The sequence below is a fragment of the Bombina bombina genome, unplaced genomic scaffold (genome assembly GCF_027579735.1).
Source record: "Bombina bombina isolate aBomBom1 unplaced genomic scaffold, aBomBom1.pri scaffold_78_1, whole genome shotgun sequence".
In the NCBI taxonomy this organism is placed as follows: Eukaryota; Metazoa; Chordata; class Amphibia; order Anura; family Bombinatoridae; genus Bombina; species Bombina bombina.
The window spans coordinates 2,169,357-2,182,626 of NW_026511871.1; the positions used below are offsets into that span (position 1 = coordinate 2,169,357).

Below are 13,270 nucleotides of genomic sequence, written 5' to 3' on the forward strand. Positions count from 1 at the left end.
TCATCTCCTACCTCAGGATAGAACAGCTAAACTAAGGGGTAAACAAAATAATTTTCGTTCCTTTCGGAACTTCAAAGGAGTCCCCTCTTCTTCCTCTTCTTCCGCTAAACAGGAAGGTAATGTTGCTCAGGCCAAGTCCATCTGGAGACCCAACCAGGCTTGGAACAAGGGTAAACAACCCAAGAAGCCCGCTGCTGCTACCAAGACAGCATGAATGGGCGGCCCCCGGTCCGGATCTAGTAGGGGGCAGGCTTTCTCTCTTTGCCCAGGCTTGGGTAAGAGATGTTCAGGACCCTTGGACACTGGAAATTGTGTCCCAAGGGTATTAACTGGAATTCAAAAATTCTCTCCCAAGGGGGAGGTCTTTCACGATTGTCTGTAGACCTGATAAAAAGAGAGGCATTCTTACGTTGTGTAAAAGACCTCTCTACTATGGGAGTAATTCGTCCCGTTCCAATACTGGAACGGGGGCAGGGGTTTTACTCAAATCTTTTCGTGGTCCCCAAAGAAGAGGGCATGTTTCGACCTATTTTAGATCTAAAAAGTCTAAACAAGTTTCTCAGAGTCCCATCCTTCAAGATGGAAACTATTTGAACAATTCGGCCATTGATCCAGGAGGGTCAATATATGACTACCGTGGACTTGAAGGATGCATATCTTCATATTCCTATCCACAAGGATCATCACCAGTTCCTAAGGTTTGCCTTCCTGGACAAACATTTTCAGTTTGTGGCTCTTCCCTTCGGGTTGGCCACAGCACCCAGGATCTTCACAAAGGTTCTAGGGTCCCTTCTAGCGTATCTCAGGCCGCGGGGTATTGCAGTGGCGCCTTATCTGGACAATATTCTGATCCAGGCGTCTTACCATCTGACAAGATCTCATACAGACATGGTTCTGTCCTTTCTGAGGACTCACGGGTGGAAGGTGAATCTAGAAAAGAGTTCACTAATTCCACAAACAAGGGTTCCCTTCTTGGGAACTCTAATAGATTCTATATCCATGAAAAATTTTCTGACAGAGCTCAGAAAGTCAAAGATTCTGAATACATGCCGAACCCTTCAGTTCAATCCTCGACCATCAGTGGCTCAGTGCATGGAGGTGATTGGATTGATGGTGGCAGCAATGAACATCATTCCGTTTGCTCGATTTCATCTCAGACAACTACAACTGTGCATGCTCGGGCAGTGGAATGGAGATTATGCAGATTTGTCTCCTCAGATAAGTCTGGATCAGGAGACAAGAGACTCTCTTCTTTGGTGGTTGTAGGCGGATCATCTGTCCCAAGGGATGTGCTTCCACAGACCCTCTTGGGTGATAGTGACAACGGACGCCAGTCTACTAGGCTGGGGTGCGGTCTGGAATTTCCTGAAGGACTCGGTCGGAGTCTCTACTTCCAATCAATATTCTGGAATTGAGAGCAATATTCAATGCACTTTAGGCTTGGCCTCAGTTGGCTTTGGCCAAATTCATCCGATTTCAGTCGGACAACATCACGACTGTAGCTTACATCAATCATCAGGGAGGAACGAGGAGTTCCTTAGCGATGACAGAAGTATCCAAGATAATTCAGTGGGCGGAAGCTCACTCTTGTTATCTGTCAGCGATCTACATCCCAGGAGTGGACAACTGGGAAGCAGACTTTTTAAGCAGACAGACGTTTCATCCGGGGGAGTGGGAACTCCATCCAGAGGTCATTGCCACCCTAATTCTCAGATGGGGCAGACCGGAATTGGATCTGATGGCGTCTCGTCAGAATGCCAAGCTCCCAAGATACAGATCCCAGGTCAAGGGATCCTCAGGCCAAACTGATAAACGCCTTGGCAGTTCCTTGGTCGTTCAACCTAGCTTATGTGTTTCCACCGTTTGCTCTCCTTCCCCGGGTGATTGCACGGATCAAACAGGAGAGGGCTTCGGTAATTCTAATCGCGCCTGCGTGGCCTCGCAGGACTTGTTATGCCGATCTGGTGGACATGTCCTCTCTGCCGCCGTGGAAGCTTCCATTGAGGCAGGACCTTCTCATTCAGGGACCCTTCCATCATCCAAATTTAATTTCTCTGCAGCTGACTGCTTGGAGATTGATTCAGGCACGCAAGCCTGTTACTAGAAAAATTTACCAAAAGATATGGAGTAAATATCTTTATTGGTGCGAATCCAAGGGCTACTCATGGAGTAGAGTTAGGATTTCCAGGATTGTATCCTTTCTCCAAGATGGATTGGAGAAGGGGTTATCAGCAAGTTCCTTAAAGGGACAAATTTCTGCTTTGTCGATTTTATTACACAAGCGTTTGGCAGATGTTCCAGACGTTGAGTCTTTTTGTCAGGCTCTGACCAGAATCAAGCCTGTGTTCAGACCAATTACTCCACCCTGGAGTTTGAATTTAGTTCTTAATGTTCTTCAAGGGGTTCCGTTTGAACCCATGCATTCCATAGATATTTAGTTGTTATCTTGGAAGGTTTTATTTTCGGTTGCTATTTCTTCTGCTCGTAGAGTTTCCGAGCTTTCATCGTTACAATGTAACTCTCCTTATCTTATTTTTCATTCTGATAAGGTGGTTTTATGCACCAAACCTGGTTTTCTTCCTAAGGTTGTTTCTAATAAGAATATTAATCAGGAACTTGTTGTTCCTTCATTGTGTCCTAATCCTTCTTCTAAGAAGGAGCATTTGTTGCATAACTTGGACGTAGTCCGTGCCCTGAAGTTTTACTTGCAGGCGACTAAAGATTTTCGTCAATCATCTTCTTTATTGTTTTTTCTGGAAAGCGTAGGGGTCAGTAAGCTACGGCTACCTCTTTCTTTTTTGGCTGAAGAGTATCATCTGTCTGGCATATGAGACTGCTGGACAGCAGCCTCCTGAAAGAATTAAGGCTCATTCCACTAGGGCTGTGGCTTCCTCATGGGCATTTAAAAACTATGCTTCTGTTGAACAGATTTGCAAGGCTGCAACTTGGTCGTCTCTTCACACTTTTTCCAATTTTTACAAATTCGACACTTTTGCTTCATCTGAGGCTGGTTTTGGGAGAAAGGTTCTTCAAGCAGTGGTGCCTTCCGTTCAGGTTCCTGTCTTGTCCCTCCCTTTCATCCGTGTCCTATAGCTTTGGTATTGTATCCCACAAGTAAGGATGAAATCCGTGGACTCGTCATATCTTGTAAAAGAAAAGGAAATTTATGCTTACCTGATAAATTTATTTCTTTTACGATATGACGAGTCCACGGCCCACCCTGTTATTTCTAAGACAGGTATTTATTTTTGTTAAACTTCAGTCACCTCTGCACCTTTGGCTTTTCCTTTCTCTTCCTAACTTCAGTCGAATGAGTGGAGTGGGAGGGAAGAGAGGAGCTATATATACAGCTCTGCTGTGGTGCTCTTTTCCACTTCCTGCTAAACAGGAGGCGTAATCCCACAAGTAAGGATTTAATCTGTGAACTAGTCATATCATAAATGAAATACATGTATCAGGTAAGCATAAATTTCCTTTTCTTTTACATTTTACAAGATGTCTCAATCTGATCCTGTTTCAGAAGTTGCTGTAGGAACTATGCTGCCTGAACACAGTTCTACCAAAGCTAAGTGTATCTGTTGTAAACAAGTGGAGATTATATCTCCAGCTGTAGTATGTAACAGTTGTCATGATTAGCTTTTGCATGCAGAAAAGGTTTCTATTAGTGCTAGTACATTATCTGTTGTTCCCTCAACATCTAAAGTACATGATATCCCTGTTGATATGAAAATTTATATTGCTGATGCGATACAGAAGGCTATGTCTGCTGTTCCACCTTCAAATAAACGTAAAAGGTCTTTTAAAATTTCTCAGGCTTCCGATGAAATTTGTAATGACCGACAACATACTGATATATCCTCCTCTGATGAGGATCTCTCTGACTCAGATATCCTACTACTTCAGACATTGACACTGATAAATCATCTTATCTTTTTAAGATTGAGTATATTTGTTCTTTGCTAAAAGAAGTTTTGATAACTTTGGATTTTGAGGAGTCTGGTCCTCTTGATAATAAATCCAGTAAATGTTTAAATTCTGTCTTTAAACCTCCTGTGACTGCTCCTGAGGTTTTTCCTGTTCCTGATGCTATTTCTGATGTGATTGCTAAGGAATGGTCTAAGCCTGGTGCTTCTTTTGTTCCTTCTTCAAGGTTTAAAAAGTTGTATCCTTTGCCAGTGACTAAATTAGCGTTTTGGAAAAAAATCCCTAAGGTTGATGGGTCTATTTCTACTCTTGTAAACGTACTACTATTCCTATGGAAGATAGTACTTCTTTTAAGGATCCTTTAGATAGGAAAATCGAATCTTATCTAAGGAGAGCTTATTTACATTCTGGCTATATTCTCAGACCTGCCATTTCTATGGCTGATGTTGCGGCTGAATCAACTTTTTGGTGGATAACTTAGCACATTGGGAAAATGACTCTGATTTGCATAGCATTGTTCGTTTGCTTTAACATGCTAATCATTTTATCTGTGATGCTATTTTTGATATCATCAAGATTGATGTTAAATCTATGTCTTTGACTATTTTAGCTAGAAGAGCTTTATGGCTCAAATCATGGAATGCTGACATGGAATCTAAATCTTGGCTGCTATCTTTTATCATTCCATGGTAATAATCTATTTGGTTCCCAGTTTGATTCTATTATTTCCACTATTACTGGGGGGAAGGGAGTTTTCTCCAACATAGGTGTGTCCGGTCCACGGCGTCATCCTTACTTGTGGGATATTCTCTTCCCCAACAGGAAATGGCAAAGAGCCCAGCAAAGCTGGTCACATGATCCCTCCTAGGCTCCGCCTTCCCCAGTCATTCTCTTTGCCGTTGTACAGGCAACATCTCCACGGAGATGGCTTAGAGTTTTTTTGGTGTTTAAATGTAGTTTTTATTCTTCAATCAAGAGTTTGTTATTTTAAAATAGTGCTGGTATGTACTATTTACTCTGAAACAGAAAAGAGATGAAGATTTCTGTTTGTAAGAGGAAAATGATTTTAGCAACCGTTACTAAAATCGATGGCTGTTTCCACACAGGACTGTTGAGAGGAATTAACTTCAGTTGGGGGAAACAGTGAGCAGACTTTTGCTGCTTGAGGTATGACACATTTCTAACAAGACTTGGTAATGCTGGAAGCTGTCATTTTCCCTATGGGATCCGGTAAGCCATTTTTATTAAATAAGAATAAAGGGCTTCACAAGGGCTTTAAAGACTGGTAGACATTTTTCTGGGCTAAAACGATTGATTTATAAGCATTTTTAATAGTTTATAGCTTTGAGGAGTTATTTTATTCTTGGGAATTATGTTAAATAACCGGCAGGCACTGTACTGGACACCTTTTTCACTGGGGGCCTTCTCTAATCATAGGCAGAGCCTCATTTTCGCGCCACTAATGCGCAGTTGTTTTTGGGAAGCAAGGCATGCAGATGCATGTGTGAGGAGCTCAGATACATAGAAAAAGCTTACTGAAGGCGTCATTTGGTATCGTATTCCCCTCTGGGCTTGGTTGGGTCTCAGCAAAGCAGATACCAGGGACTGTATAGGGGTTAAATATAAAAACGGCTCCGGTTCCGTTATTTTAAGAGTTAAAGCTTTCAAATTTGGTGTGCAATACTTTTAAGGCTTTAAGACACTGTGGTGAAATTTTGGTGAATTTTGAACAATTCCTTCATACTTTTTCACATTTTCAGTAATAAAGTGTGTTCAGTTTAAAATTTAAAGTGACAGTAACGGTTTTATTTTAAAACGTTTTTTGTACTTTGTTATCAAGTTTATGCCTGTTTAACATGTCTGAACTATCAGATAGACTATGTTCTGTATGTGAGGAAGCCAAGGTTCCTTCTCATTTAAATAGATGTGATGTATGTGACACAAAATTTAGAGAAAATGATGCCCAAGATGATTCCTCAAGTGAGGGGAGTAAGCATGGTACTGCATCATCCCCTCCTTCGTCTACGCCAGTCTTGCCCACACAGGAGGCCCCTCTAGTGCGCCAATACTCCTTACTATGCAACAATTAACGGCTGTAATGGATAATTCTATCAAAAACATTTTAGCCAAAATGCCCACTTATCAGCGAAAGCGTGACTGCTCTGTTTTAGAAAATACCGAAGAGCATGAGGACGCTGATGATAATGGTTCTGACATGCCCCTACACCAGTCTGAGGGGGCCAGGGAGGTTTTGTCTGAGGGAGAAATTTCAGATTCAGGGAAAATTTCTCAACAAGCTGAACCTGATGTGATTACATTCAAATTTAAATTGGAACATCTCCGCGCTCTGCTTAAGGAGGTGTTATCTACTCTGGATGATTGTGACAATTTGGTCATTCCAGAGAAATTATGTAAGATGGACAAGTTCCTAGAGGTCCCGGGGCCCCCCGAAGCTTTTCCTATACCCAAGCGGGTGGCGGACATTGTAAACAAAGAATGGGAAAGGCCCGGCATACCTTTTGTCCCTCCCCCTATATTTAAGAAATTGTTTCCTATGGTCGACCCCAGAAAGGACTTATGGCAGACAGTCCCCAAGGTCGAGGGGGCGGTTTCTACTCTAAACAAACGCACTACTATCCCTATAGAAGATAGTTGTGCTTTCAAAGATCCTATGGATAAAAAATTAGAGGGTTTGCTTAAAAAGATGTTTGTTCAGCAAGGTTACCTTCTACAACCAATTTCATGCATTGTTCCTGTCACTACAGCAGCGTGTTTCTGGTTCGATGAACTAGAAAAGTCGCTCAATAAAGATTCTTCTTATGAGGAGATTATGGACAGAATTCATGCTCTTAAATTGGCTAACTCTTTTACTTTAGACGCCACTTTGCAATTGGCTAGATTAGCGGCGAAAAATTCGGGGTTTGCTATTGTGGCGCGCAGAGCGCTTTGGCTAAAATCTTGGTCAGCGGATGCGTCTTCCAAGAACAAATTGCTTAACATACCTTTCAAGGGGAAAACGCTGTTTGGCCCTGACTTGAAAGAGATTATTTCAGATATCACTGGGGGTAAGGGCCACGCCCTTCCTCAGGATAGGTCTTTCAAGGCTAAAAATAAACCACATTTTCGTCCCTTTCGCAGAAACGGACCAGCCCCAAGTTCTACATCCTCTAAGCAAGAGGGTAATACTTCTCAAACCAAGCCAGCCTGGAGGCCAATGCAAGGCTGGAACAAAGGTAAGCAGGCCAAGAAACCTGCTACCAAGACAGCATGAGATGTTGGCCCCCGATCCGGGACCGGATCTGGTGGGGGGCAGACTTTCTCTCTTCGCTCAGGCTTGGGCAAGAGATGTTCTGGATCCTTGGGCGCTAGAAATAGTCTCCCAAGGTTATCTTCTGGAATTCAAGGAGCTACCCCCAAGGGGGAGGTTCCACAGGTCTCAATTGTCTTCAGACCACATAAAAAGACAGGCATTCTTACATTGTGTAGAAGACCTGTTAAAAATGGGAGTGATTCATCCTGTTCCATTAGGAGAACAAGGGATGGGATTCTACTCCAATCTGTTCATAGTTCCCAAAAAAGAGGGAACATTCAGACCAATCTTAGATCTCAAGATCCTAAACAAATTTCTCAAGGTTCCATCGTTCAAAATGGAAACCATTCGGACAATTTTTCCTACCATCCAGGAAGGTCAATTCATGACCACGGTGGATTTAAAGGATGCGTATCTACATATTCCTATCCACAAGGAACATCATCGGTTCCTAAGGTTCGCCTTTCTGGACAAGCATTACCAGTTTGTGGCACTTCCATTCGGATTAGCCACTGCTCCAAGAATTTTCACAAAGGTACTAGGGTCCCTTCTAGCGGTGCTAAGACCAAGGGGCATTGCAGTAGTACCTTACTTGGACGACATACTGATTCAAGCGTCGTCTCTACCACAAGCAAAGGCTCATACGGACATTGTCCTGGCCTTTCTCAGATCTCACGGGTGGAAAGTGAACGTAGAAAAAAGTTCTCTATCTCCGTCAACAAGGGTTCCCTTCTTGGGAACAATAATAGACTCCTTAGAAATGAGGATTTTTCTGACAGAGGCCAGAAAATCAAAACTTCTAAGCTCTTGTCAAGTACTTCATTCTGTTCTTCTTCCTTCCATAGCGCAGTGCATGGAAGTAATAGGTTTGATGGTCGCGGCAATGGACATAGTTCCTTTTGCGCGAATTCATCTAAGACCATTACAACTGTGCATGCTCAGTCAGTGGAATGGGGATTATACAGACTTGTCTCCGACGATACAAGTAGATCAGAGGACCAGAGATTCACTCCGTTGGTGGCTGACCCTGGACAACCTGTCACAAGGGATGAGCTTCCGCAGACCAGAGTGGGTCATTGTCACGACCGACGCCAGTCTGGTGGGCTGGGGCGCGGTCTGGGAACCCCTGAAAGCTCAGGGTCTTTGGTCTCGGGAAGAATCTCTTCTCCCGATAAATATTCTGGAACTGAGAGCGATATTCAATGCTCTCAAGGCTTGGCCTCAGCTAGCAAAGGCCAAATTCATACGGTTTCAATCAGACAACATGACGACTGTTGCGTATATCAACCATCAGGGGGGAACAAGGAGTTCCCTGGCGATGGAAGAAGTGACCAAAATAATTCAATGGGCGGAGACTCACTCCTGCCACTTGTCTGCAATCCACATCCCAGGAGTGGAAAATTGGGAAGCCGATTTTCTGAGTCGTCAGACATTTCATCCGGGGGAGTGGGAACTCCATCCGGAAATCTTTGCCCAAATAATTCAATTGTGGGGCATTCCAGACATGGATCTGATGGCGTCTCGTCAGAACTTCAAGGTTCCTTGCTACGGGTCCAGATCCAGGGATCCCAAGGCGACTCTAGTGGATGCACTAGTAGCACCTTGGAGCTTCAACCTAGCTTATGTGTTCCCACCGTTTCCTCTCATTCCCAGGCTGGTAGCCAGGATCAAACAGGAGAGGGTATCGGTGATCTTGATAGCTCCTGCGTGGCCACGCAGGACTTGGTATGCAGATCTGGTGAATATGTCATCGGCTCCACCATGGAGGCTACCTTTGAGACAGGACCTTCTTGTTCAAGGTCCGTTCGAACATCCGAATCTGGCCTCACTCCAACTGACTGCTTGGAGATTGAACGCTTGATTTTATCAAAGCGAGGGTTCTCAGATTCTGTCATTGATACTCTTGTTCAGGCCAGAAAGCCTGTAACTAGAAAAATCTACCATAAAATATGGAAAAAATATATCTGTTGGTGTGAATCTAAAGGATTCCCATGGAACAAGATAAAAATTCCTAAGATTCTATCCTTTCTTCAAGAAGGTTTGGAGAAAGGATTATCTGCAAGTTCTTTGAAGGGACAGATTTCTGCTTTATCTGTTTTACTTCACAAAAAGCTGGCGGCTGTGCCAGATGTTCAAGCTTTTGTTCAGGCTCTGGTTAGAATCAAGCCTGTTTACAAACCTTTGACTCCTCCTTGGAGTCTTAATTTAGTTCTTTCAGTTCTTCAGGGGGTTCCGTTTGAACCCCTACATTCCGTTGATATTAAGTTATTATCTTGGAAAGTTTTGTTTTTGGTTGCAATTTCTTCTGCTAGAAGAGTTTCAGAGTTATCTGCTCTGCAGTGTTCTCCTCCTTATCTGGTGTTCCATGCAGATAAGGTGGTTTTGCGTACTAAACCTGGTTTTCTTCCGAAAGTTGTTTCTAACAAAAATATTAACCAGGAGATAGTCGTGCCTTCTTTGTGTCCGAATCCAGTTTCAAAGAAGGAACGTTTGTTACACAATTTGGATGTAGTTCGTGCTCTAAATTTCTATTTAGAGGCTACAAAGGATTTCAGACAAACATCTTCCTTGTTTGTTGTTTATTCTGGTAAAAGGAGAGGTCAAAAAGCAACTTCTACCTCTCTCTCTTTTTGGCTTAAAAGCATCATCAGATTGGCTTATGAGACTGCCGGACGGCAGCCTCCTGAAAGAATCACAGCTCATTCCACTAGGGCCGTGGCTTCCACATGGGCCTTCAAGAACGAGGCTTCTGTTGATCAGATATGTAAGGCAGCGACTTGGTCTTCACTGCACACTTTTACTAAATTTTACAAATTTGATACTTTTGCTTCTTCTGAGGCTATTTTTGGGAGAAAGGTTTTGCAAGCCGTGGTGCCTTCCATCTAGGTGACCTGATTTGCTCCCTCCCATCATCCGTGTCCTAAAGCTTTGGTATTGGTTCCCACAAGTAAGGATGACGCCGTGGACCGGACACACCTATGTTGGAGAAAACAGAATTTATGTTTACCTGATAAATTACTTTCTCCAACGGTGTGTCCGGTCCACGGCCCGCCCTGGTTTTTTAATCAGGTCTGATGATTTATTTTCTCTTAACTACAGTCACCACGGTATCATATGATTTCTCCTATGCAAATATTCCTCCTTTACGTCGGTCGAATGACTGGGGAAGGCGGAGCCTAGGAGGGATCATGTGACCAGCTTTGCTGGGCTCTTTGCCATTTCCTGTTGGGGAAGAGAATATCCCACAAGTAAGGATGACGCCGTGGACCGGACACACCGTTGGAGAAAGTAATTTATCAGGTAAACATAAATTCTGTTTTTTTGCCCCAAGATAAAAAGTCTAAGGGTGAATATTAAGCTTCTAATCGGTTTCGTTCCTTTTGCCAGAATAGAGAAAAGAAAACCACTCCTTCCCCTAAGGACTCTGGCATCAATTGGAAGCCATCTTCGAGTTGGAATAAATCCAAGCCTTATAAGAAACCAAAGCCAGCCCCCAAGACTGAATGAAGGTGCGGCCCTCGATCCAGTTCTACTGGTGGGGGGCAGATTGAAATTTTTTCAAGAAATTTGGGCAGGTTTCGTTCAGAATCATTGGATTCAGAATATTGTTTCTCAGGGGTATCGAATAGGTTTCAGAAATAGACCTCCTGTGAGAAGGCTTTTTCTCTATCACATTCCAACAAATCCTGTGAAAGCTCAGGCCTTTCTGAAGTGTGTTTCAGATCTGGAGTTTTCAGGGGTAATTGTACCAGTTCCACTTCTGGAACAGGGTTTGTGTCTTTATTCAAATCTATTCATTGTCCCGAAGAAGGAAAATTTATTCAGACCAGTTCTGGATCTGATTTTTTTTTTTAATTTTTTTTTTTTTTATTGAGGGTTGTATAAGATGTTACATACAGAGACATCCATAAACAATAACAATATGATAAGACATGCATTCTTAACGTACAGACATAGCGAAAAGGCAGATCTATAATAATTCTAGGCAGACATTCTGGAAAACTTTGAAACAGTGTCAACATTGTGCCTATAGAGTTTGTGGGGTAGTCTACTATTCCACCTGTCTGTAAGAGGGTATACTAATCTACAAAAACGAACTAGTAGGTGGGAGTAATAGTCTAGAATAAATTGAACTGGAGTGTCTGGAAGAATGTTATATAGGGTGTAATAGAACCTCTATTTTATATTAAAGGAAGAGTAAGTATGGTCCCCGCATTGCAGTGAAAAACCTAAAGTAGTTTATCTAATAAAAAAAAGAATGGAGGCAAAAGGGGGGTTAGCTTTATGGATTTTTGGGTAAGGGAGATTCAGCGGGCAAGAGCCGCTCAAAATGAGGTGAAGGGGGAGGCGGAGCTAGTTAAGATGTTAGGCTGGTAAACAATTAAGGGGTATATATGTTATGAGCAGTACAGTGCGTAACCCTTGAGACAGTATAGTAATAAATATCCAGAGATAGACATCCTATAATAGACTAATGTCCTCACGATTATGGTATATGGGGGGTGAAAATAATACAACACACTGAAAATAGCATAATATTAATTAGCCCTATAAATATATAGCACTCTCTTGAGTTCTTCATTAGACAGGTAAAGGGCAAGATAACCAGGGAAACAAGTATGTAGTACGATCTCCTTATTTAAACATAGGATTACAAAAGGATATATAAAGCCATCTATTATGAATCTCAATATGCAATATATACAAACATTATACAGTATTCTGAGTTATTGCCTGGTGTATACAAGGCCAGTTGGTATTATGTACAGGAATATGTAAGAAGTCACAAAATAAATAGATAAGCTCAACATACTTGTGTATCAATGAAACACTGTGATATCTATAGTCCTGAGTCTAGGTTCCAGCTATACTAGTAGGAAAATATAGGAATAAGAGTGGTCTAGTAAGTAGGACTTCCCTATATGAGGAGGGGGAGCTGCACCTACTTAAAATGGCATGAATATAATAGGTAATAGTATAGAGGGGGTTACATATTTATATAAGACATAGAAGTCCAACAAAAACCCCAAAGCTGCACTCAAGTAGAGGGTGGACTATGCTAGATCTGGAGCAAAGTAATAAACTCAGACATATAAAGGATCACAGATAACATGCTAGCTTGTGTCCCAATATTTGTAGCATATATAAATAATTGTGATACTGACATATTAATCAAAGACGTCTCTAATAGAGCGATGGCAGCATTTCCCTTTTTTAGGGGAGGGCACAATAACCCACTGTTATGATAGTATAGGCCCAGAGAGACATTTGCTTTAATCTAAACTAGGCCATAATAATATAGTTTTGACCATAACATCCTTTACTAGAGCATCATACTTATTCCACTAGAGAGCTACATGTTGTAAATTGTTAACATTTCTGTGCATGTCAACACTTTTCAGCTAGTATATAGGTAAAACACTCAACTAGATTTAAGGATGTGCCCATAAGGTTGAGAGAGGGACATAAATGTCTGACTGCCTCGGCCGCAGACAGTCCATAACCAATCTCTAATTAAGCTAGGATCTTGGGAAATATATTAAGAGACAGGAAGTTTCCCTTGAGATAAAGTAATACTACTACTTGTGTGCGAGTTTAAATATCAGGTAGATTGCATACTACTATGTATGGGTAGAGGGGATGATGGGCCAATCATGTAGTGACCTGTCTTCTTCCTGCCCAATTACAAGAAATGCAAATTAATCTTACAGGGCTGTATGAAAAACCATATACATAGTATATAATAGTGTATTATAGGCTTCTATAGTAAATCCATAGTTGACTACTTTAGTCTAGGGGGTAGGTATCTAATCTTGTGAGGATTACCTAGGGGAATGTCTATGTACTTAGATTCTTAATGGAAAAAAAAATATAATTGGCAAGAACACAGGTAATATTCCCCAATAGTATGGGTGGTGGTATACAAACTATGATTGGATGGGATTGTTTACACCATGGTATCTCGGCCTTACCAGCCCTGGATCTGAAAATGTTGAATTGTTTTGTTAGGGTCCCAACTTTCAAGATGGTGAGTAT

General features: G+C 42.1%; 1 protein-coding gene across 1 annotated transcript in view; it reads left to right on the plus strand.

The window, feature by feature from the left end:
- The window catches only part of LOC128643984 (uncharacterized), an 83,170-nt gene that overhangs the window by 23,039 nt on the left and 46,861 nt on the right, over positions 1-13,270 (plus strand). The gene's annotated exons all lie outside the window — the stretch shown is intronic.